This window comes from Balaenoptera acutorostrata, chromosome X (assembly GCF_949987535.1).
Source record: "Balaenoptera acutorostrata chromosome X, mBalAcu1.1, whole genome shotgun sequence".
NCBI classification, from domain to species: Eukaryota; Metazoa; Chordata; class Mammalia; order Artiodactyla; family Balaenopteridae; genus Balaenoptera; species Balaenoptera acutorostrata.
The window spans coordinates 46,689,753-46,715,780 of record NC_080085.1 but is presented as its reverse complement, the minus strand read 5'-3'; the positions used below and the strand labels follow the sequence as shown (position 1 = coordinate 46,715,780).

General features: G+C 38.5%; 1 protein-coding gene across 2 annotated transcripts in view; it reads left to right on the top strand.

Annotated features, from left to right (window-relative positions):
• The first annotated feature begins 6,105 nt into the window (after window positions 1-6,105).
• The window catches only part of KLF8 (KLF transcription factor 8), a 313,859-nt gene continuing 293,936 nt past the window's right edge, over window positions 6,106-26,028 (top strand). The window contains exons 1-2 of one of the 2 annotated variants that reach the window (XM_057539157.1): window positions 6,106-6,183; window positions 6,574-6,689. The gene's annotated coding sequence lies outside the window, so the exon portion shown is untranslated. Of the gene's footprint in view, window positions 6,184-6,364; window positions 6,690-26,028 lie in introns of those variants that run through there. The other variant, XM_057539156.1, reaches the window with a different exon arrangement.

The following is a 26,028-nucleotide window of genomic DNA, read 5'->3' as shown; positions in this document are numbered from 1 at the left end:
AATCCCACTTCTGGGTATATATCCAAAGGAAACAAAATTAGTATCTTGAAGAGAGAGCTGCACTCCCATGTTCATTTCAGCATTATTCACAATGGTCAAGATATGGAAAGAACCTAAGTGTGTGCTGAAAAATGAATGCCTAAAGAAAATGTGGCACATATATATATACTATAATATTGGCATATATAATATAATGTATATTATAATATACATATAATAGACTATTATTAAGCCGTAAAAAGAAGGAAATCCTGCCATTTGCAACAACGTGGATGAACCTGGAGGGCATTATGCTAAACCAGACAGGGAAAGGCAAATACTGTATGGTATCACTTATATGTGGAATCTGAAAAAAAATTAAGTCAAATTCATAGAGAAAGAGAGTAAATGATGGTTGCCAGGGGGTTGGGAGGTGGGGGAAATGGAAAAATGTTAGTCAAAGTGTACAAATTTTTAGTTATATGATGAATAAGTCCTGAGGATCTAACGTACAACATGGTGACTATAGTTAATAATATTGTATTTCATCCTTGAAATTTACTAAGAAAGTAGATCTTAAGCATTCTTACTACTGGATAAAAAAGGTAAAGGTAACTACATGAGGTGATGGATGTATTAGATAACTTGATTTCGATAATCACTTCTCAATTATCAAATCATCATGTTGTATACTTTCAACTCAGACAATTTTATTTGTCAATTATACCTCAAAGCTGAAAATAAAATAAAATTTGCTTTAAGATGACTCACTTTCTCCATGCTGATGACTATTTTTCTTAATAATTATAAGAGCACTTTATATATTAAGGACATTAGCCCTTTGTTGCAAATACTTTCACCCAATTTGTCCTTTGCCTTTTGCCTTTACTATGGTATGTGGTGGAATATTTAACTTTTGTCTGTTAACAAATCTATTTACATTTTGCTTTGTGGTGTTTCCACTGGTGTCATGTTTTAAAATAGCTTTCTCATTCCGAGAGAATTCCAGTATTCTTCTCTGGTCTTTTATAGTTTTTAAAAACATTGTTAGTAGAGTTCAGTTATGTAGAATTAGATTAATGATAATCTTTAGTCCTTGACACATTATTCCTTGTCCATTTACATCATTCATTTTTTTTAAATAATATAACAGATATCTGGGGACCACCACTCAACACAAAAGCCAGTACATTACCAATAACTCATATCTACCTATGGGTATCTATTCTATCCCATTCTCCTTCCTCAGAAGTAACCTAGAAGTATCTCTCATTCTCTTGACCTAAAAATAGCTTTATCTTATATATGTATCTATGAAATGAATAGTCTACATATTCCTTAGTTCTACTTATTTTCAAACTTTATCAATTGATATTAAATCGTGTGCTGTCTGTCTTCTGGGGCTTGCTTTGTTCATTCAACATTATGTTATTAAAATCTGGTCATTGTGTTGCATTACTCTATTGTTAATTTCTATTTGAATAATTAATAGAAGCAAACCAGGTAAAGAGTGAGTAGAAGAGTGCTTCAGGTGAAAGAATAGCATGTGTTAAGGTCCTGAGATGGGCAAAAGCATACCAATCTTGAGGAACTATAGAAAGGAACATGAGTGACTCTGGAGTACTGAGACTTGAGGGAAGAGTAATTGAAGATGAGTTTGGAGCAGCAGCCCAGGGAGGGACTACAAAGTGTCTTTTAAATCATAGTGAGGATCTGGGCTTTTTAAGTGCAATGGAAGTCATTAAGCAGAGGAATAACATGCTCTGGTTGGCCAATTTTAAAAGATTAATCTGGCTACTCAAAGAATAGATTGAGAAGAGGTAGCAAGAATCCAATCTAGAGGTGGGTGTTATTATTGTCCCCACTTTACAGATAAGAAAACTAAGGTTCAGAGAGAATCTATATATGGATCTAGAGTTCAGAGAGGCTTGGTTTTGAGACAGATCTAGGTATTCATCAGCTTATAGTCAGAGCTACAGAACTGAATGAGATCACCCTAGGGAGAGAGCATAGATAGAAAAGAAAAGAGGGTAAGGAGATTGCTTGAGGTACTCTAATATATAGACTTAGTTAGAGGAGGAGAAAAGGAGACTAAAAAGGAGCAGTCAGTGAGGCAAGAGTAAAATCATGGAAGTATTTTTGCCAAGAGAAAAAAAATGCTTCAAGAAAGCAACAGCGGTCAACTATGCCAAAAAAAGGTAAAGCAAATTAAGAACTGAAAAGTGGCCACTTGATTTAGTAACATGGAAGTGATCACTCTCTACTTCCTTAGCCATCTTAGGATGTGCACAGAGGAGCTTGAAAGAAGTATTATTATTGTCTCCTGTATTTTTGTGTGAAGAAGCTAGAGCTCAAAGGAATTAGGTAACTTGCTTCAAGCAAAACAGCTAGGGAATGACAAACTTAGAAATGAAAGTCTCCTCGTTCCAAATCCAGTCTTCTTTCCACGGCATCACAGCTGCTTTTCATATCTGGGAGGTTTTTTGGTTTGCTAAATGAGTGACTGAGGTTACATGTGTAGTGCAGAACTTAATTCATTCCAATATGCCTTGAGTATCTATTATGTACAAAACTCTGGGGTAGTCATTGCAAAAGATTTGAAAATGAAAAAGACGCAGACCATATTCCCAAGGAGCTTGTACAGTCTAATAAGATAGCATCTATACAACTGTATCCTAAGACAATGTGGAAGTAATGGAAGCACAGAAACGTGAGGATTTGGATTAGGTCTGGACCAATGACTTGGTGAGGGAGAGCTTGTTCATCTTCCTATTTACTGCTACATACTCACTGTATGTCTGGTAGAAAAATAAGCTCAATAAATACTTGTTATAACAAGTATTGAGCTTCAACTTTTTGCCAGGCACATAGTGATTATAGCAGTAAGTAAGTAGACTCTAGCTAGAATAATTAATAAAAGTTTAAAAAAATAGGGGACTAGGGAACTTATTGAAAGGATAGTGGGCTATATCACAGGGTTAAGGGAAGAGTTGACTCAGAAAGGGCAGGAGCCAGGTTAGCTCTGGGTACAAAGGTAGTATACATTTATGGATCGTCTCTCCACTTTAAAGTGACTCCCCACCCCCCAGTAATCCCAATCTCTGTTTCAACTCAAAATGTCATGTTCCTGGGAGAGAGAAACTAGTTGGGTCAGGGATATTCCCCTGGAATAAGTTATGATGGTCATTAAGGAACGTTCACATATCACAGACACCAGACATGGCCATTACAGGACAACCCATGGTTTCAAACCAATTCCAAAGAGGTAAATCCTTGTTAATTGGACATCAACTCCATCCCAAGTGTTATCTATTAAAATCTAACATCAAGAAGAATGAAATTAAGGGAATGTGTTCACTCTCCCAGAAGATTGATATTGCAAGCCTTTTCCCATCACAAGAACTTTCTGACATCAGTGAGCTGACCATAGGGAACTGACAGAACTTCTGAGATGGAAGGAGACTTTGGTAACCATTAATTCAACTTCCTTATTGTGCAATGAGGAATATGAAGCCCTTGCATGCAGTCTTACATGTAGTCATACAGCAAATAAGTGGTAGTACTAGGTATGAAGAAAACTTCTGACCTTTGATCCTGTGGGTCCTTTCTCTGCCTACGCTCTACAGTGCTTAGCACTGTGCTGAGAACATAACTATAGAATCTTTCAAATTTCCCTGGGGTATCGTGCTCAGGTATAGGCAGCAATTGAGCAAGAGGTATCTATCATCCATGGTCAGAAGTCTAGATAATTGGGCCGAGCTGAAGTAGCTTCTATGAACAGACAGATAGCTGAGGTTAGACCACATGATGGATAAGCAATCAAGGATGTGTCAATGACAGCTTAAGACAGGGCTAAAAGACAGGATTCTTTTCCTCCTGAGTTTTCTATTCCCGAAGCTAAACAGCCCTAGCTCCTTCCACTAGAAAAGGGAAATGGCTGCCTCTTATGACCTTGCATAAAAGTCACAGCTTACAGAATTGCTCAAATCATCCTTCTTCCTTTATGTAACCAATGAGTCTATTTTTAGCTGCTTCCCTTCATCTTTAACCAATTAACATCCAGCAAACTGGGTTGTCTGCTCTTCCCAATATCATGATTGATTATAAGTTTAGTTTAAGAAATAGGTATAGTGTAGTGGGAAAGTGTGTATATCTGGAGCTGTACTACCTGGGTTCAAATCCTAGGTTTCACCATTTCCTAGGGGTGTGATTTTTGGCAAGTCACTCTATTTCCCTGGGCTTTTGTTTTCTCACCTGTAAAATGAGGATAATAATAATAATGTCTACTTCATAAGGAGGTTGTGGGAATCCACTGAGTTAATAATACATCCTTGGGGGTACAAGAGAGCATATACAGATAATCTGACTCCAAAAAAGGAACACATCTAGAGACAAAGATTCTATTAATTCAGATGAACCAGGCCCTCAAGAACTATGCTCCCTAGCACTGACTTGACAAAACTAAGAACACTTAACCCCCAGCAATCAGCTGCAAACCCTGAAAGCCAAACTAAAAGCACACTACTACTGCTCCAACTACCATTGCTAACAGCCCAGAGACAAGGTATCCAGATGTTCTAAGAGAATACATGGGGCCAGTGGTTCATAACAGGTGCAATTCTCTGCTGCATTTTTTGTTTGTTTGTTTGTTTTTATAAATTTATTTATTTATTTTTGGCTGCATTGGGTCTTCATTGCTGCGCGTGGGCTTTCTCTAGTTGTGGCAAGCGGGGGCTACTCTTCGTTGCGGTGCACGGGCTTCTCATTGCAGTGGCTTCTCTTGTTGAGGAGCACAGGCTCTAGGTGTGTGGGTGTCAGTAGTTGTGGCGTACGGGCTCAGTACTTGTGGCTTGTGGACTCTAGAGTGCAGGCTCAGTTGTTATGGTGCACGGGCTTAGTTGCTCCACGGCATGTGGGATCTTCCTGGACCAGGGCTCGAACCCATGTCCCCTGCATTGGCAGGCAGATTCTTAACCACTGTGCCACCAGGGAAGTCCTGTTTGTTGTTTAAAAACAGATAACATCCAGATAGATACAAGAAGAAATTGCCTTCAATTGTTCTTTCAACAAATATTAACTGAGCTCCTACTATATGGCAGCCACTGTTCAGTGTGCTGAGGACAGAGCAGAGAACAAAATAGATGAAGTCCCTGCTCTTACTGAGCTTATACTCTAGTGGGAAATACATTTCACCACAGATGCAAACACACATCTAAGATTGTTTTAGATTGTGATCCGTGCTGTGATAAAAATAAAAAGGGATTAGGTCACAGAGAGTGCCTGGGCCATCTTAGTTACTTTAATCTCCCTTTCCTGCGATCTGAAGGATATAGGGGCCCACCATGGGTACAACCAGATAGAAAGAAAAGGAAGTGCAAAGTCCCTGAGGTCGGACAGATCTTAGCATATTGTAATAAAAAGGAGATCAGTGTTGCTAGAGGAGAGTGGACAAGGTTTTTATAAATCAAGTCAAAGAGGCTGGATCTATTGATGGTGGTGTCTGGGACCAGGAAATGGTGAAAGATTCTGGACAAATTTTAAAGACAGGGCCAATAGGATTTTTTGAAGAACTGTATGTGAAACACGAGAGAAAAAGAGGATTCAAGGGTGGCTCCAAGATTTTTGGCCCAAAAACCAGGTGTTCCCATTAACTGGAATGGAGAATGGAATTAACTGTGATTTCTGATGGGTCATTCTGGAATTCCACTAATAGCTGTGGATGGGACCTCAGGGCCCTTTTCCAACTTTGAGCAGCCTAGTTATGGAGTGGTGCGCTGGCATAGGACTGTTGTTTTGGGTGAGAGGAATGAAGCACATTTCTGGGAATCCCCGCCCCCTCTCCCCCGATTCTATTCATAAACCTGGAGACTTACACAGATGAGAGATAGAGAAGACTGAGCACATCGGGCCAGGCAAAACGGAGAGGCCCCAGGGACAGGAAATCTGCTGTAGCCACTTCAGTACAGAAACTGTATGAGAGTGGGCAGCGCCAATGAGGGCGCTGCAGGAACTTTCTTGGCGATCTGGCAGCCTAGGGAACCACTTTTTACCAGAAACAAAGTAAAGAAAAGAGATGGGGTGGGGTTTGGTGGCCTAGCCGGCCGGAAGGAATTCGGGTGGAGCCGACTGTGCAAGCTTCGGGGCAGAGGGGGAGAGGAGGCCGCCACTAGCAACTAACCTCAGCTTCCTAAACTCAACAGAAAGGTCGGAGGGCTTGTTGGAAGTACCAGTAGCCCCGTGATTCTGTCTGCCCGCCAAAGAGAGATGAAAACCCAAGTTGTGCGGTGCAGCTTTAAAGGGGCTGGTGATTGACAGAATGTGTAGCAGTGGATGGGGTGGAGCCGCTGGGTGGGGTCTGGGACAGGCAGCTGGGAGAAACCAAAAGGAAGAAAAAAGAAAACTATAGCCCCTGATATCGCTAATGCCAGGCAGGGGAAGCTAGCCAGAAAGGGAGGACAAGAGGGTTTAGAGCTCACCTCCATTCCTACCCCGATCGACTCTCTCAAACCCTTCTGTCTCCTTTTGAGATAATTAAAATCGAGTGTACACCGGCCCTAGTCGGTGCCCATTCACCCTAACTCTCCACTGAACTAGGTTTGTAGTACGAGGGAGTGAGGACCCCGAGTCCACCAGCTCAACCCCGGCCCCGCCTCGTCGGCCTGGCCCTGGGCTGGGAGGAGAGGATGCCTTTGGAGGCGCAGAATCCGAAAGTAAGTCCCTTTCATTTTGCCTCCTCACCCCTCCCCTTCCTTTTGCCACCCTCACTGGGGTCTCCGCTGGGTGGGGGGGGGGGGGAGAGCCACCTTACAGAAAGAGACTCTTTCAAGAAGGATCCGGAGGGTGGGGCAGGGTAGGGTGGGGTAAGAAGAGGAGGGGAGCGGAGGAGGGGTGGCGCTTTAAAGCCTAGGGGAGCTGCCACCCACGGGATAGGTACGCTCAGAGTTTGCTGATTGTATGATTAGAGCCTCGATTTCCTCTCCTGTTCTTAGAACCTCGACTTATCCCCTCCAGGCGTCCTTTCTTTTTGTCACCCTCCAGCATCCCTATCTGGCTGCTTAAAGCTTCTAACCGTGAGCTGGGAAGGCTCCATCTTGCCTGGCTTCTTAAAGGGACAGTGCACTAGTTCAACTGTGGGAAATAGATCCTGCAAATTAGATTTCGAGAAGGATGGCACTGACTCACCTTACTATGACAATACGTGTGTTGGGGGAATTTGTACGGAGAGGACAGTTTTTCTTCCTCATACCAGCCTCCAAACTTGTTCTAATATCCAGTTGATTCTCAGGAGGTGCACCCTGGGCAATGTTGCCAAGTTGCACATTAGTTAACTGCAGAGTCAATAAGCTCTGCAGTTATAGCTCAAGAGGAAAATTTCTGTTTCCTGAGAGGTGCCATGGCATTGCAGAAGATTTGGAAAAAATAATTTATTCTACAAATATTTATCGAGTGCCAGATTCATTGCCTGTGGCTGATCCCACTGCTGAGTGTCTGTAATATGTCGAGACCATGTAGAATGGTGTCACTGATTCCTTTCTTAACAGATTGATGGCCAAGCTTTCTTCCTAGAGATGAATGTCGAATTTGATTCCAACATTTACCAAGCATGTGTCACATGAAATTTCCCACTGTTCATCTTTATTGTCTTTTCTGTAGTACCACATCCATATACCCAAGCCCAAGTGACTGGGAGATCCAGCTGGAAGAGATAGGAGCTCAAGTCAAAATGGCATGCAAAGAAAGAAGGGCAGGATGCTTCAATAGGGAAGCCAAGGCCACCTTGGCTAATCTGTCATTCACATGTCCATGTACAGTCTGGAAGATTGTACTGGGGAGGAGGGCTTCACCAGCTCCCTTCTGACGTTAAATAAAGGAACTGGTGTGGTGGAAACTTGTTAGAAGGCCTCATACAGATCAGTGGCATCTCTTCCAAGTTTGTTTTTCTCATGTTTCTGCTTCTGGAGGGTGGCAGGTCTGGATGGAGCCTAATGATATCCCACAGGTCAAAGAGATGAAAACATGTTGTTTAAGGTTTTAGGTCTAATATTTCACTCTGGGTTTTCTTTTTAAGGTATGGATTGTCTATATGTATGTATGTATTTATTTCTGTTTGGTCAATGGAATGCCACAGCTTCCAGCACTCTGCAATTTACCAGTTCAGCTGTCTCTGGTATTACACATGCAAGGCACAAAGACCCTCCTTTCTTTAATGCGCTAGGTTTCATTGCATCTCCAGTGTCAACTCCCATCAAGGACCTGTGTTGATTCTAGGTTTCTCAGCCACATTTAGCTAAAGCACCTTCCTCCATCCCTTGTCTCAATTGGTTTTAAAAACCTCAAAATGACATTCTGAATGGCCATATCGTTGAATCCACTGGATTCAGATAAAGAAGAAAGTCTCACTTAGTGTTCTTTCTCTCTAAAGTCCCTGGTCTATGGGGTCCGAAAAACAAAGGAAACATGAATTCAACTGGAACTCTCCTGGTTACTTTCATCAGTGGGAGAATAGTCTTGTCCTAGAGCAAAGAGCCACTTGTACATGTCACACACACTGAACTCTGCTATCCACACCCTGGCGTGGAGGGTGGGGAAGGAACTATGTGCTGACTCCACAGCCAGCCTCCTGCATTTAGTAAGCATGGAATATGTTAGGTATTGCTGTGCTTCCATTTTAATATTTGATTGTCCCTTTGCGTTCATGTTGTTTTTTCTTTGGGAGAGGATATAGAAGCAGGATATAGCTGTCATAAAATATGGCTGATGAAATATGGTTATTCACTTCCTAGGACAATGAAAGGTTTGTGAACCCACTAACAATTACTATAGGCAAACAATAGAAATCCTTCTCCAAAGGCTTCAAGTGGCTTTCCCAGAGCAATTAGTATGTTGTCATTCATTCTGCTTCCTGGGATTGCAGATAATTTCTGTCTACACAGAGGCAAAAGGGATTCATAAGGGATAATTGCAAAAAGGACACTTTGCATGCTCTCTCTATTTCACAAACAGTAGGTTTGACCCCCAACTCCCGTTGTGGAATGCCAGGATCTGGTGGGCTAGGCTGTTCTTGCCTAGACTAGTACAGCTCACCCCTACATTTACTTTGGTCTGAGTTCCTTCCTAGTTTTTCCTCAGCCTTCAAGGGTAAGGACCTGTGATAGACAAAGGAATCAATATGAAAGTACATTGTGTTATGAGATTCATTAATTCATTCATTCAACAAATGTTTACTGATGATCTACTCTGTGCCATCACTGCACAAGACTCTGGAGAGTCTACAAGTACCCTGCCTTTTTGGAGACTGTATTCTAATGAGTGTGTGTTAGTGGAGGGGAAAGACAATAAACAATAAAGGTTTTTGTCGGGTGGGAATAAGATGGGAGAAAGGACTGGGGAGAGCTGTTTGATATAGAACAGTCAAGGAAGGCTTCTCTGTTATGGTGTTTTTCTTTTAATTGGGGTACAGTTGCTTTACACTGTTGTGTTAGTTTCTGTACAAAGAAGTGAATCAACGATATGTATACATATGTATACATATATCCCCTCCCTCTTGGACCTCCCTCCCATCTCATTCTTTTACACGTAGCTGGGCAGTTTTCCCAGCACCACTTATTGAAGCATCTGTCTTTTCTCCATTGTATGTCCTTGCTTCCTTTGTCATAGATTAGATGTCCATTGGTGCATGAGTTTATCTCTGGGCTTTCTATCCTGTACCATTGATTAATATTTCTGTTTTTGTACCAGTACCATACTGTCTTGATTACTGTAGCTTTGTAGTATAGTCTAAAGTCAGGGCGCCTGCTTTCTCCAGCTCCGTTTTTCTTTCTCAAGATTGCTTTGCCATTCGGGGTATTTTGTGTTTCCATACAAATTGTGAAATTTTTTGTTCTAATTCTATGAAAAATGCCATTGGTAATTTGATAGGGATTGCACTGAATCTGTAGGTTGCTTTGGGTAGGATAGTCATTTTGACAATATTGATTCTTCCAATCCAAGAACATGGTATATCTCTCTATCTGTTTTTGTCATCTTTGATTTCTTTCATCAGTGTTTTATAGTTTTCTGAGTACAGGTTTTTGCCTCCTTAGGTAGGTTTATTCCAAGGTATTTTATTATTTTGTTGCAGTGGTAAATGTGAGTGTTTCCTTAACTTCTCTTTCAGATGTTTCATCATTAGTGTATAGGAATGCAAGAGATTTCTGTGCATTAATTTTGTATCCTGCTACTTTACCAAATTCATTGATTAGCTCTACTAGTTTTCTGGTAGCATCTTTAGGATTCTCTATGTATCATGTCATCTACAAACAGTGACAGTTTTACTTCTTCTTTTCCAATTTGGATTCCTTTTATTTCTTTTTCTTCTCTGATTGCCATGGCTAGGACTTCCATAACTATGGTGAATAATAGTGGTAAGAGTGGACATCCTTGTTTTGTTCCTGATCTTAGAGGAAATGCTTTCAGTTTTTCACCATTGAGAATGATGTTGGCTGTGGGTTTGTCATATATGGCCTTTATTATGTTGAGGTAGGTTCCCTCTGTGCCCACTTTCTGGAGAGTTTTTCTAATAAATTGGTGTTGAATTTTGTCAAAAGCTTTTTCTGCATCTATTGAGATTGTCATATCTTTTTTATTCTTTAGTTTGTTAATATGGTGTATCACATTGATTGATTTGCATATATTGAAAAATCCTTGCATCCCTGGAATAAATCCCACTTAATCAGAGTGTATGATCCTTTTAATGTGTTGTTGGATTCTGTTTGTAAGCATTTTGTTGAGGATTTTTGTGTCTATGTTCATCAGTGATATTGGCCTGTGATTTTCTTTTTTTGTGATATCTGGACTGGTTTTGGTATCCGGGTGATTGTAGCCTGGTAGAATGAATTGAGAGTGTTCTTTCCTCTGCAGTTTTTTGGAGGAGTTGAGAAAGAAGGGTGTTAGCTCCTTGTTAACGTTGGATAGAATTCGCCTGTGAAGCTATCTGGTCCTGGACTTTTGCTTGTTGGAAGATTTTTAATCACAGTTTTAATTTGATTACTTGTGATTTGTCTGTTTATACTTTCTATTTCTATTAGGTTCAGTGTTGGAAGGTTGTACCTTTCCAAGAATTTGTCCATGTCTTCCCGGTTGTCCATTTTATTGGCTTGGTTTAGTCTCTTATGATCCTTTGTATTTCTGCAATATCAGTTGTAATTTCTCCTTCTCATTTCTAATTTTATTGATTTGAATCCTCTCACTTTCTTTCTTGATGAGTCTGGCTAAAGGTTTATCATTTCTATATGTCTTTATAAAGAACCAGCTTTTAGTTTCATTGATTTTTGCTATTGTTTTCTTCATTTCTATTTCATTTATTTCTGCTTTAAGTTTTATGATTTCTTTCCTCCTACTAACTTTGGGTTTTGTTTGTTCTTCTTTCTCTAGTTGCTTTAGGTGTAAGATTAAGTTGTTTATTTGAGATTTGTCTTTTTTCTTGAGGTAGGACTGTATTACTATAAACTTCCCTGGTAGAACTGCTTTTGCTTCTTCCCATAGGTTTTTGGTCATCATGTTTTCATTGTCATTTGTTTCCATGAATTTTTTGATTTCCTCTTTGACTTCTTCAGTGATCTCTTGGTTATTTAGTAGCATATTGTTTAGCCTCCATGTTTTTGTTTTTTCACGGTTGTTTTTTTCTGTAATTGATTTGTAATCTCATATCATTGTTGGAAAAGATGCTTGAAAAGATTTCAATTTTCTTAAATTTACTGAGGGTTGATAAGTGACCCAAGATGTGATGTATCCTGGAGAATGTGCCATGTGCATTTGAGAAGAAAGTGTATTCTGCCACTTTTGGATAGAATGTCCTATAAATATCAATTAAGTCTATTTGGTCTATTGTGTGGTGTAAAACTTGTGTTTCCTTATTAATTTTCTGTTTAGATGATCTGTCCATTGGTGTAAGTGGGGTGTTAAAGTCCCCCACTATTATTGTGTTAATGTTGATTTTCCCTTTTATGGCTGTTAGCATTTGCCTTATGTGTTGAGGTGCTTCTATGTTGGGTTAATAAATATCTAAAATTGTTATATCTTCTTCTTGGATTGATCCCTTGACCATTATGTAGTGTCCTTCCTTGTCTCTTGTAACAGTCTTTATTTTAAAGTCTATTTTATCTTATATGACTATTGCTACTCCGGCTTTCTTTTGATTGCTATTTGAATGGAATATCTTTTTTCCATCCCTTCACTTTCAGTCTGTATGTGTCCCTAGGTCTGCAGTAAGTCTCTTGTAGACAGCATATATACAGGTCTTATTTTTGTATCCTTTCAGCCAGTGTGTGTCTTTTGGTTGGAGCATTTAATTCATTTACATTCAAGGTTATTTTCAATGTGTATGTTCCTATTACCATTTTCTTAATTGTTTTGGGTTTGGTTTTGTGGGTCTTTTTCTTCTCTTGTGTTTCCTGCCTAGAGAAGTTCCTTTAGCGTTTGTCATAGAGCTGGTTTTGTGGTGCTGAATTCTCTTAGCTTTTGCTTGTCTGTAAAGCTTTTGATTTCTCTGTTGAATCTGAATGAGATCCTTGCTGGGTAGAGTAATCCTGGTTGTAGGTTTTTGCCTTTCATCATTTAAAATATATCCTGGCACTCCCTTCTGGCCTGCAGAGTTTCTATTGGAAAATCAGCTGATAACATTGTGGAGATTCTGCTGTTTTTAATATTTTTTCTTTGAATTTGATTTTTGTTAGTGTGATTAGTATGTTTTTTGGTGTGTTTCTCCTTGGGTTTATCCTGTATGGGACTCTCTGCCCTTCCTGGACTTGGGTGGCTATTTCCTTCCCCATGTTAGGGAAATTTTCAACTATAATCTCTTCAAATATTTTCTCAGACACTTTCTCTCTCTCTTCTTCTTCTGGGACCCGTATAATTTGAATATTGGTGCATTTAATCTTGTTCCAGAGGTCTCTGAGATCGTCCTCATTTCTTATCCTTTTTTCTTTTTTCTTCTCCTCAGCAGTTATTTCCATCGTTCTATCTTCCAGATCACTTTTTCATTCTTCTGCCTCAGTTATTCTGCTACTGATTCCTTCTAGTGTATTTTTCATTTCAGTTATCATGCTGTTCATCACTGTTTGTTTGTTCTTTAGTTCTTCTAGGTCCTTCTTAAATGTTTTTTTGTATTTTCTTGATCTATGCCTCCTTTGTATTTCCAAGATTTTGGATCATCATCATCTATCTTTACTCTGAATTCTTTTTTAGGTAGATTGTCTCTTTCTTCTTCATTTGTTTGGTCTTTTAGGTTTTTACCTTGCTCCTTCATCTGTAATTTTTTTTTTTGTCTTTTTGTTTTGTTTTGTTTTGATGTGTGGTGCTGTGGTCCTGTCTTGCCAGTTGTTTAGCCTGAGGCATCCAGCACTGGAGCTTACAGACAGTTGGGTGGAGCCATGTCTTAGTGCCAAGGTGAGGACCTCCAGGAGAGCTCACACCAATTTATATTCCCTGGGGCCTGAAGTTCATTTTAGCCCAGTGGCTCAGTGCTCCTGCCAGAATAACGCAGGCCTGGCCCTCAGCTTGGAAACCAAGAACCTGCAAGCCATGTTGCATGGCAAAAAAAAAGAAAAAAAATGGCAACAAACAAAAAGGAGCAGAACAATAACAAAGAATAAATAATATAAAAATGAAACAACAACAACAAAGCAAAACAGAACCACAATAGCAAAAAAAAAAAAAAAAGCTGGAAGAGGCCTGAGTGGCGGGCTTAGGCTCAGGACCTGCATGGATGGAGGGGGCCCTGGAGGCAGAGGTTCAGGACTGGGACCACAGCAGGCTCACTGGGGCCTGAGCAGGTGGGGGATATGCTGGCTGCATTCTCCTCCCATCCACTGAAGGTCTCTCCCCATCCCCACTGATCCCCTCACCATGAGCGAACCCCTCTGAGCATGGGAACCCCTCCCCTTCCCCAGCCACCCCTCAAGGACACCAGTCCCATCCTGCATCCCCTTTTCCTCCTCTCCTCCTTCCCCCCCCACCCCACATCCTACCCAGTCACATGAGGATTCCTTCTGTCCCCTTAAGTGTCCAAGGTCCCCCACCAGCACCTAGTAATGCCCTAGTTGTGGGGAGATGCGAACTCCACGTCCTCCTGTTCTGCCATCGTGACTCCACCCGATATGGTGATATTTAAGAATATAACGAATGAAGTGAGAGAGCTAGCCATGAGAAAACCCAAGGGAAGGTTATTCTAGACAGATAAATTAGAATAGTAAAGGCTTGGTGTGTTCAAGGAATAGCAAGGCCAGTATCACTGGAGTGGAGAGGAAGAGAGTGGTAGGACATGATTTCAGAGTGACAGAGAGGGCCAGATCATATAGGACCTTGTAAATACTTTGGCTTTTATTCTGAGTGAGATAGTAAGGCATTTTTAAAGAAGATAAATAATCAATAATTATCATATTTAAAATTCTAGTCTAGTAAAGAGGATGTAGATGCAAGAGGGAAGAGATATGGGAACATATGTATATGTATAACTGATTCACTTTGTTATAAATCAGAAACTAACACACCATTGTAAAGCAATTAGAGTCCAATAAAGATGTTAAAAAAACAAAACAAAACAAAGCAAAAAAAAAAAAACACCTTGCAATCATTCCTCAAAACTCTCAGAAAAAAAAGAAGAGAGGATGAATCTTCAATTGTTCATCTTAACACAATCAAGGTGGTTTATGTTTTTATGATTTGGATAATAATACTGCTTTGGAAAAAATTAGTAAGCTTATTGCTGAATTCATGTCAACTAATACAATTTAATTTTATACTAACGATTGTTTTATAGCAATTATCTGAAAAAAGTTTCAAACACATTTGAAACTACTGAAATACAAAAAGTATTTTCAGCATACTTATTTTAAAAATCACAATAAATTTATTAGCACTAGAAGAATGCTTAACCTTTTTAAGGAAACATCACAAGATTGTATAACTGATGTAACTGTTTTACTCTAGCATGAAATTTTGAAAATTGTTCACTTGAAAACTTTTTTTTTAACTTTCAGTCTTGCTGGAACACATGATTTCATGTAGGTTATACTCCATTCTTCTCCACAAGTTCTTCCCAGTAGGGAAGTGTGTTTCATGTATCATTTCATTTAATCCTCACAATAGCTTTGTGAGGTAGGCACTATTGTCATCTCCATTTTACAGAATAGGAAACTGAGGCACAGGAATGTAAAGTACTTTACCCAAGGTCACAGAGCTAGTAAGCAAAAGAGAATCCATTCTCTCCTATACCTTCTGAGAAGTTGTTCCATCAGCTTCCTTCTCTCCAATCTTCTTCAATTTCTTTTTCTTCTTTGGTTCTTCCACCCATCCAACCATTCCCACCTAATATACCTAACATTTATTGAACACCTACTCTGTGCCAAGCCCTCTATTGAACACTTTGCATTTATCAATTCACATAATGCTCACAACAATCCTATGAAGTAAGTACCATTGTTTTCCCAATTTTTCAGTTGGGAATTTGGGACATAGAAAAATCAAGCAACTTGCCTAAGTTTACACAGCTAGGAAGTAGCAGAAGTGAGATTTGAACCCCAAAATAAAGTCTATACCTTCACTGTTATGCTCTACTGCCTAATCTTTATCTTGCAAACAAATTTTTCACTAAATAAATCTTTCTTTAACAACACTTACTCAAATTACCACCCTATTTTTCTGCAGTTTCCATTTAAATCATTATTGAAACTGCTCTCACAAGAGTTACCTGAAGATCTCCTAAATGTCATGTCAAGTGCTCTCTCTTTAGGTATTCAAAATATTGAGTCTACTACATTTGAGGCTGTTGTACTTTCCTTCCATCTTTAAAGCCTTCCCTTCCTTGTCTTCTGTGATGATACTCTATCTTGGATTTCCACCTACCTCTCTGATTGTTCTTTTCATTCTCTTATCTTGCTACTCTATACTCCTTATTTGGGTCATCTCATCTACTTAAGATTTTCAACTGCCATTTATATGCTGATGAAGGCCTGTATGACAAGTTGGCATCTCCAAACTGAACACTTTTTCTGAGCCTGGACCCACCCACTTGTCTGTTAACTGGACATCTTAACTTGACACCTCACATTTAATATGTCTAAAACTGAATTCATCATCAAACCCCCACATGCCAATTTCTATCCCTGACCAACAGTCACATAATCAACTGAACAATAAAACCTAGAGTCATCTATGACTCTTCTTTCTCCTTAATGTCTAGATTCTGCTTCTTGAATCTTTGTATCCTCTCCATCCCTATTTGTAGTGTCTTTGCTTAATTTTTCATTATGTATGACCTGGCCTATTAATATAGCTCCTTTACTGTTGTTTAATCTGCCTCCAGTCTCTATGGCCTTTGTTATGTGTTGAATTATGTCCTTCAAAATATGTTGGAGTCCTAATTTCTGGTACCATGGAATGTGACTGTATTTTGATGCAGGGTATCTATAGAGGTAATCAAATTAAAATGAGGTAGTTAGGACAGGCCCTAATCCAATATGACTGGTATCCTTATAAAAGTGGGAAATTTGGACCAAAAGACTCATAGAGGGAAGATGATCTGAAGAGACATAGGGAAAAGACAGCCATCTGCAAGCCAAGGAGAGAGACCTAGAACAGATCCTTCTCTCAGAGCTCTCAGGAGAAACCAACTCTGATGACACTTTGGTTTCAGAGTTATAGCCTCCAGAACTGTGAGACAATAATTTTTTGTTATTGAAGTCCCCCTGGTTTTTAGTACTTTGTTGTGGTAGTCCTAGCAAAGTAATACAAACTCCAATCTAGTCTACATATTAGGATATTTCTAAAATACATGTTTTTATCTTGACAATCCTATGTTCAGAATTATTCAAAGACTCCCCATCACTTACAAGATTAAATCCCTGCCTTTTAGTAAGACACTTCACAATTTGTCCTCAACCTACCTTTCATGTTTATGGCCTGTGACTTTTCCTTATTACAGGAGTTACATTTAACTAACTGCTACTTCTCGAACATGCCATGGTCTTTCACAAACACCATGTCTTTGTTCATGCTATCAGGACTTCCATAAATGTTCTTTTTCCTCTTACAACCTGTACCAATCCACCTCCACTTTTCCTTCTATTCCATCCATCTCTTTTTGGTAAGCTCCTATACATAGCATGATACCCAATTCATTTTCTCTGTGAAGCCTTGAAGTATAGGTAAGATTTGGTTAGCCAGAGTGGAGGGGAAAGGATATTCTAAGCAGGAAGAACCATATAATCAAAGGCAGTTAATGAGGATCAACATAATGTGGGTTAGAGGGGGATGGGGTAGAGTTAGAGAAAGGTGAGGTTAGAGAACTCTTTGCCTTTGGTGATAGTATAGATGGGACCAAAGCAACTTCTGGAGAAGCAGCAAGGTCAATAGTCTTCCTCTGTAGTGTCTCAGGGAAACAGCTAGGCCTCAAAGAATGTTATTATCTAGCTAATGTCACCTGATAATGAGATAGCCTATATTTTGTTCCTTGGAAAGCTGGTCTTTATAATAGCACCCTGAGCTTGGGGCACTTTTGCTGGTCAGTGATGGTATGGTAGTAAAGAAGAAAATATTCAGCAGGGTTCAGAGTTCTTTTCTACTATAGCCTATTTAAACCTGACTGAATATATTTACCATTTCTAGTTATATAAAGCAGAAGGTTTTGAAAGGAGGAAGCAAAATTCATTCATTAATCTCATTCACTCATTCAGCATACATGCCCTGGGAGCCCTCTATGTGGACAGCTCTGTGCTACAGGATGGGAATACACAAATATAAGACCTCAACCTTGCCCTGGAGCTTAGCTGGGAGACAGGCAAAGCTCTAGCTAACATCTAGTGCTTTTTGATCACTTACTATATGCCAGGGACAATGCTAAGCTTTGAATTCTTCTCATTTAAATCCCCAATAGGGTTATACCCATTTTGTAGAAAAGGACACAGTGTTAGAGAAAGGTTGAATAAATTCAGGAGGGAGGAATTGGAAAACTGACAAGTAAGCAACTCATTAACATGAGTAGAAAAGATCTGGGTGACATTTGGGTGAAGAGGTCAGAGAAGACTTGGTGGAGGAGGTGATGTTTGAGTCTTAAAGGATAAATAGGAGTTTTCAAGTGTCAATGAAAAAATTAATAGTCAATCTAAGAAAGAAATGGGAAATTTTATTTGAGCCAACCTGAGGATTATAACCCGGGATACCATCTTTCAGAAAGCTCTGAGGACTGTTCAGCCCATTAGAGGTCAAAGCACAGTTATATAAGTTTTTGAGACAAAAGTTTATATGTCAAGTCATGTATTGACAGTTTAAACAATCCAGATCTACATATACATAGCGGGTCATGAGTCATTGTGGCCCTTTGCAAGAATAAGAAGGAAGATTATCTCCTAAGTTGTGACTCTTTATGAAATTAAGAAGGAATGTTATCTCCTAAGGAGGTCTGGTTAATGCAGATGCACAACACACACTAAATGGAAGGAAGGAGGCCTGAGTGGGCAAAGAACATTTTTATGTTTAAATTTTTCTTGTCTTGCCATAAAATATGAATTTTATTTCATCAATTCCTCCCTTCTGATCATTAATCTCTTGTTAGAAAGAATAAGGTGATAAAATATTTGGCTCCTAAATGCCAGAGTGGTGACTTACCTGCCCTGGATCCATCATGTCCCTTGATGTTAGGTTTTAATGGCCTGGTTCTTTTTTTTCCTTTTTGTAGGTTGTACTAGTAAGATGTCTGGCAAGGACTAACAGTCAATTCCAAGTTGTCCAACAGGACTTATGAAATTTTACCTTACATGTGCATTGTGTACGTTCATTTATAGAGAACTATAGATGTGATCAAAATTGACGATAGGAATGACCATGTTGTTAGTAAAGTTTTAAGCCAAGATTCTCCTAAATCAAACCATTTTCCTAGTATTTTTCCTAAACAGGGAAGAGGATCATTTATAGTGGAAATTTGATTCCTCATGTGTCATAAGATTAGTTAACAAATGTGGCCAAATGGTCTTTGTGTGTGGTGAAGTATAGGGATCTGATTTTATATTTGTGCATGTGGTTATCCAGTTTTCCCAACACCATTTGTTGAAGAGACTATCCTTTCCCTTGTGGGTGTTCTTGGCTCCCTTGTCAAATATTAGTTGACCATATATGTGGAGATTTATTTCTGGGCTCTCTATTCTGTTCCATTGGTTTATGTGTCTATTTTTATGCAGGTACCGTACTGTTTTCATTGTTATAGTTTTGTAGTATAGTTTGAAATCAGGACGTGTGATGCCTCACTTTTTTATTCTTCTTTCTCATGATTCCTTTGGCTATTTGGGGTCTTTTGGGGCTCTATACAAACGTTAGGATTTTATTATCTATCTCTGAGAAAAATGACATTGGAATTTTTATAGGGATTGCTTTGAATCTATAGATGGCTTTGGGTAAGTATGGATATTTTAACAATATTAATTCTTCCAATTCATCAAAATGGGATATCTTTCCATTTACTTGTGTCATCTTTGATTTCTTTCAACAAAGTCTTGTTGTTTTTGTTATACAGATCATTCACATCCTTGGTTAAATTTATTCCTAGGCATTTTATTATTTTTGATGATATTGTGAATGGGAAAGATTTCCTCATTTCTTTTTCAGATGTTTCATTATTAGTGTATAGAAGTGCAACAGAGTTCAGGATGTTTATTTTTTTTCTGTTAGATGTTTTATTTTTAAATTGTATAAATGAAGGAACTGAGATATAAATAAGTTGTACAAATGAGGAAACTGAAACACAAATAAGTGTCATACGTAAGGTCATACAGCTGATTAGATAGCTGGTGGATTAGAATGAGGATGTTTATTTTATATCCTGCATCTTAACTGAATTTGTTGATTAGTTCCAACAGTTTTTTGGTTGAGTCTTTGGCATTTTCTATATATAAGATTGTATCATCTGCAAGTAATGACAATCTTGCTTGTTCCTTTCTGATTTGGATGACTTTTATTCCTTTGTCTTGCCTAATTGCTCTAGCTAGGACTTCTAGTAGTTTATTGAATAACAGTAGTGAGAGTGAACACCCTTTCCTTGTTTCTGATCTTAGAGGAAAAACTTTCCACTTTTCACTGTTGGGTACAATGTTACTGTGGGTTTGTCATATATGGCTTTTAGTATATTGAGGTATGTTCTTTATATACCCAATCTGTCAAGGATTTTTATAACAAAAGTGTGCTGTATTTTATGAAATGCTCTTTCTGCATCATTTGGGATGATCCTGTGATTTTTTTTAGTTTTATTAATGTGGTGTATCACTTTTATTGATTTATGTATGTTGAAACATCATTGCATCCCAAGGATAAATTGCACTTTGTCATGGTTTATAATCCTTTTAATGTGTTCTTGAATTCAGTTTGCTAACATTTTATTGAGAATTTTTGCATCTGTATTCATCTGGGATATTGGTCTATATTTTTCTTTTATAGTATTCTTTTTTTTTTTTATGAAATGGTGGTTTTTTTTTTTTAATTTATTTATTTATGGCTGTGTTGGGTCTTCATTTCTGTGCGAGGTCTTTCTCTAGTTGTGGCAAGTGGGGGCCACTCTTCATCGCAGTGCGCAGGCCTCTCACTATCGCGGCCTTTCTTGTTTTGGAGCACAGGCTCCAGATGCGCAGGCTCAGTAATTGTGGCTCACGGGCCCAGTTGCTCCGCGGCACATGGGATCTTCCCAGACCAGGGCTCGAACCCGTGTCCCCTGCATCGGCAGGCAGACTCTCAACCACTGCGCCACCAGGGAAGCCCTTTTATAGTATTCTTAATCTTGCTTTTGTATCTGGGTAATGCTGGCCTCGTAAAATAAGTGTGGAAGTGTTTCCTGCTCTTCGATTTTATAGAAGGTACGAGAAGAGTTGGTGTTAAGTCATCTGTAAATGTTTGGTAGAATTTACCAGTGAAGACATCTAGTCATAGTGTTTTCTATGTTGGGAGGTTTTTGATGACTGATTCAATTTCCTTACTAATTATTGGTCTGTTCAGCTTTTCTACAATATTTCTTCCTGATTCAGTCTTGGTAGGTTGTGTGTTTCTAGGAACTTATCCATTTCTTATAGGTTTTCTAACTTGTTGGTGTGTAATTGTTCATAGTAGCCTCTTATGATCCTATGCATTTCTGGAGTATCAGTTGTAATATCTCCTCTTTCATTTCTAATTTTATTTATTTGAGTCTCCTTTCTTTTTTTCTTGGTTAGTCTAGCAAAAAGAGTTGTCAGTTTTGTTTATCTTTTCAAAAACTCAGATCTTAGGGTTTTTAATCTTCTCTATTGTTTTTCTGGTCTGTTTCACTTATTTCCACTCTGGTCTTTATTATTTCCTTCCTTCTGCTAACGTTGGGCTTAGTTTGTTGTTCTTTTTCTAGTTCTTAGAGGTGTAAAATTAGTTTTTTTAATTTTAGATCTTTCTAATTTCTTAATATATGCATTTAACACTATAAATTTCCCTCTCAGAACTGCTTTTTCAATATCCCATATGTTTTGGTATGTTGTGTTTCCATTTTCATTTGTTTTGAGATACTGTTTAATTTCCCCTTTGACTGTTACTTTGACTGATTGTTTGCGAGCTTGTCACTTAGTTTCAACATATTTGTAGATTTTCCATCTGTCCTGTTGTTGTTGATTTCTAGTTTCATACCACTGTGGTCAGAAAAGATACTTGTTATAATTTTAGTCTTCTTGAATTTACTATGACTTGTTTTGTGTTCTGTCATATGATCTACTTTGGAGGATTTACCATGTACTCTTTAGAAGAATGTGTATTCTGCTGTTGTTGGATGGAATGTTCTATAAATTTCTGTCAGGTTCATTTAGACTAATGTATGGTTCAAGTCCATTGTTTCCTTTTAAATTTTCTCTCTGGATGATGTATCCATTGCTGACACTGGGGTATTGAAGTTCCCCACTACTGTATTGTTTTGTATTTCTCCCTTCAGATGTTACTATTTGCTTAATATATGTAATTTCTCCATGTTGAGTGCATACATATTTACGATTTTTATATTCTCTTGATGAATTGACCCCTTTATCATTATATAATGACCATTTTTGTCTCTTGTTACCATTTTTGACTTAAAGTCTATTTTGCCTGATATAAGTAGATCTACCTTCACTTTCTTTTGGTTTCCACTTGCCTGGAATATCTTTTCTCAGTCCTTCACTTTGAGCATATGTGTGTCTTAAAACTGAAGTGAATTTCTTGTAGGCAGCATATAGTTGGGTCTTTTTAATTTTTTTTTTTATCCATTCAGCCATTCTTCGCCTTTTGATTGTTGAATTCAATCCATTTACATTTAGAGTAATTATTTAAGGACTCAAAATGCCATTTTATTGATTGCTTTCTGGTTGTTTTGCATTTACAGTGTTTCTTTTTCCCTCTGATTCTCCCTACCATTGTAAATTGGTGATTTTTCATTGTGGTATGCTCTGTTTCCTCTTTTTAAAAAATCTTTCCTGAATCTATTCTAGATTTTAGCTTTGTGGTTACCATGAAGCTTGCATAAAACATCTCCTAGATAAAACAATTCACTTTATGCTCATAGCAACTTATCTTTGATCACCTACAATGGTACCACCCTTTATGCCCCTGCTTTGATCACAATTTAACTCTTTTTATGTTGTGCATTTGTTAACAAAGCATAGTAGCCACAGTTATTTTTAATACTCTTTATTTAACCTTTATACTGTAGTTAAGTGGTTAACACACCATCTTATTATAGAATTAGTTTTCTAAATACAACTATATATGTTTCATCTCTACCAGTGTGTTGTATTCTTTCATATGTTTTCATGTCGCTGATTAGTATCTTTTTATTTCAGCTTAAAGAACTCTTTTCAACATTTATTACAAGACAGGTCTAGTGGTGCTGAACTCCCTCAGCTTTTGTTTGTCTGGGAAAGTCTTTATTTCTCCTTCATATCTGAAGGTTAACTTTGCTGGATAGAGTATTCTTGGCTGGCAAGTTTTATCTTTCTATAATTTGAATATTTCCTTCCACTGTCTTCTGGCCTGTAGGGCTTTTGCTGAGAAATCTGCTGATAGCCTAATGGTGGTTCCTTTTGTAGGTTACACATTTTTTTTCCTGCTGCCTTTAGGATTCTTTCTTTATCTTTGACTTTTGACAGTTTCATTATAATGTGTCTTGGACAATGACTTTTGGCATTGAGATAATAGAGTGATCTATTAGTTCTTGAATTTGGATGTCCAAGTCTTTACTCATGTCTAGGAAGTTCTCCACTATTATTTCTTCAAATAAACTTTCTACCCCCTTCTCCCTCTCTTTTCCTTCCAGAATCATAATTATTCTAATATTTGTCTTTTGATGGAGTCCTACAGATAATGTGGGCTCTATTTTTTGCTCTTTTCAGTTTTCTCTTTTGTTCTCTTCTAACTGTATTTCAAAATTCCTATCTTCTAAGTCACATATTCTGTCTTCCATCTGCTTTACTGTACTACAGATGCTCTTTATTTCAATCTTTATTTCATTTATTGAATTCTCCAGAATTTCTGTTTGGCTCTTTTTATTATTTCTATCATTTTGGTAAATAACTCATTTTGTTCATGTATTTTTTCTCTGATTTTCAATTTTCTTTTTGAGTTTTCTTGTATGTTGTTAAGTTTCTTTAGAACAGTTATTTTGAATTCTTTATCAAGTGGATCACAATATTCCATGCCTTTGAGCTTGGTTGTTGGAGAATTATTGATATCTTTGGGCAGTGACATGTTTCCTTGATTTTTCAAGTTCCTTGTAGTTTTTGTGTTGGTATTTTTGTATTTGAAGTAGCAGACACCTCCTTAAATCTTACTGGTTGCCTTCACATGGGGTACTGTTCATTGATATTGGTATATCTGGGGTTTCCTCAGCTGTTGTTGGGCAGACCTGCTCCACTTTTCTTGCTCCTTCTCGTGGCAGAGTTAAGCTCTTCTGACTTCTCTTGTTCTTACAACTCACCAGGCTGGTTGCTGAAAACCTCACTTTTCTTTTCCAGAAGGTGACAATATAGCTCTAGTTTGTGATTTCTCCCTGTCCACAGGTTCATTTTTCTAAGAGTACTCTGATTACCACGTCTGCTCTTACTACTGCATTTTGGAACTTGTACAGGGATCGACCTGTAGAGTAGAGGGAGGTATGGGTTTAGCACTTGGGGCATTGGGGGTGCACGTGCACCCAGTGGGGATATCCTTGGGTTGGGTGTTCCCAGAGCCTTTTGGGTGGACTTCCTGCTGAAGTCCTGAAGCAGTTAGCAAGTACACCATCTATTTAATATGCTTTATTATTCTTACTTGCTTCTTTCCCTTTCTCCTTTCTCCTCCCCAAGTCATGGATGTCCTGCTTCAGTACTTTGGGTGCTGCTGAAGAGAAACAGGTTTTTCCAGCTATGACCCATACAACTGGGGAAGCCAGACACTCACCACTTTCCACATTCTCCACAGGAGAGGTCACCACCACCAGCTCCATACAGTGTCACCCTGGAAGGGGTGACTCTCAACAAGATCCTCCCTCTCCACTACATCCAAACTTGGTGGCTTGCTGGAATCTCTCTTCCCACTGTGATGACTTGCTGGAATCTCCCTTCAGGCAGGCTGGCCTTCTACAAATTTCCTCTTGCCTGTGCATATCTGCCCAGGCCACCACTGTCCAGGTGTTTTCCCTGACCATGCCAAGAGGGGATGGGTCAGGTTTGCTGATTCCACTGAACCCAGAACACTTACTGAGGTCTGTCTGCTTATTTTCAGATGCACAGTTGAGTAAGGGTCTTCCTGGGTCGCTTGGTATATGATGCTGGGTCCTACAACTCCAAATGGGGTACTTTTGTCCATGGATCAATGTCTGATTAGTTGTTTTTAATCAGGGGAGAGAAAGGAGAAATGTCTTACACTTCCATGATGCTGACCCTTTGCCCATTTTAAAATAAAGCTATTTGATTTTTTTGTTGTTGAGTTGTAAGCATGTTTAATAGACTCTGGATATTAACCTCTTATTAAATATATGATTTTCAAATTTTTTCTCTTATTCTGTGGGTTGCCTTTTCACTCTGTTGATTTTATCCTTTGATGCGCTGAAGTTTTTAAGTTTTATATATTCCAATTTGTCTATTTTTGCTGTTGTTGCCTGAGTTTTTGGTGTTATATCCAAGAATCATTGTCAAATCCAATGTCATGAAGATTTTCCCTATGTTTTCTTCTAGGACTTTTCTAGTTTTAGGTCTTACATGTAGGTCTTTAATCCATTTTGAGTTAAATTTTTGTATATGATGTAAGATAAGCATCTGACTTCATTATTTTGCATGTGGATATCCAGGTTTCCCAACACCATTTGTTGAAGAGACTGTCCTTGCCCTATTGAGTGGTCTTTGCATTCTAATTGAAAATAATTTTACCATATATGTGAGGGTTTATTTCTGAGCTCTCTATTCTATTCTGTTGATCTATTTTTTTATTCTAGTGCCACACTGTTTTGATTACAGTAACCTTGCAATAAGTTTTTAAATCAGGATGTATGAGGCCTCCAAATTTGTTCTTCTTTTTCAAAATTGTTTTCTCTATTTGTGGTCCCTTGAGATTCCACATGAATTTAGGATGAAATTTTCTGTTTCCTAGAAAATAAAAAGCCTTTGTGATTTTTTAAAATTAATTAATTAATTAATTTATTTATTTATTTATTTTTGGCTGTGTTGGGTCTTCGTTTCTGTGTGAGGGCTTTCTCTAGTTGTGGCGAGCGGGAGCCACTCTTCATCACGGTGTGCAGGACTCTCACTGTCACGGCCTGTCTTGTTGCACAGGCTCCAGACACGCAGGCTCAGTAGTTGTGGCTCATGGGCCTAGTTGCTCTGCAGTATGTGGGATCTTCCCAGACCAGGACTCAAACCCATGTCCCCTGCATTGCCAGGCAGATTCTCAACCACTGGGCCACCAGGGAAACCCCAAGCCTTTGTGACTTTAATAGGGGTTGTGTTGAATCTGTAGATCTCTTTGAGTAGTATTGATATCTTAATAATTTTATCTCCCAATTAATGAACATGT